Source organism: Eimeria mitis, genomic scaffold (genome assembly GCF_000499745.2).
Source record: "Eimeria mitis Houghton genomic scaffold, Emh_scaff3493, whole genome shotgun sequence".
Lineage (NCBI taxonomy): Eukaryota > Apicomplexa > Conoidasida > Eucoccidiorida > Eimeriidae > Eimeria > Eimeria mitis.
Window position 1 is genome coordinate 1 of NW_013571835.1, and position 264 is coordinate 264.

A 264-nucleotide genomic window follows, 5' to 3' on the forward strand; every position below is an offset into this window, starting at 1 on the left:
ATATATATATATATATATATATATATATATATATATATATATATATATATATATATATATAGATATATATGCATGTACTGCATGCATGCGGTGTATGCATGCATGCATGCATGCATGCATGCATGCAAGCCCCGAACTGCTTGTATAGAGTATCAGCAGCAGTTGATAGGTGTTTAGGTGTATAGAGTGTCTGCGTTCGTTTTATTTTATTTATATATATAAACACAGAAAGCTGCCTATACACCCCAAGCTGCCTATACACCC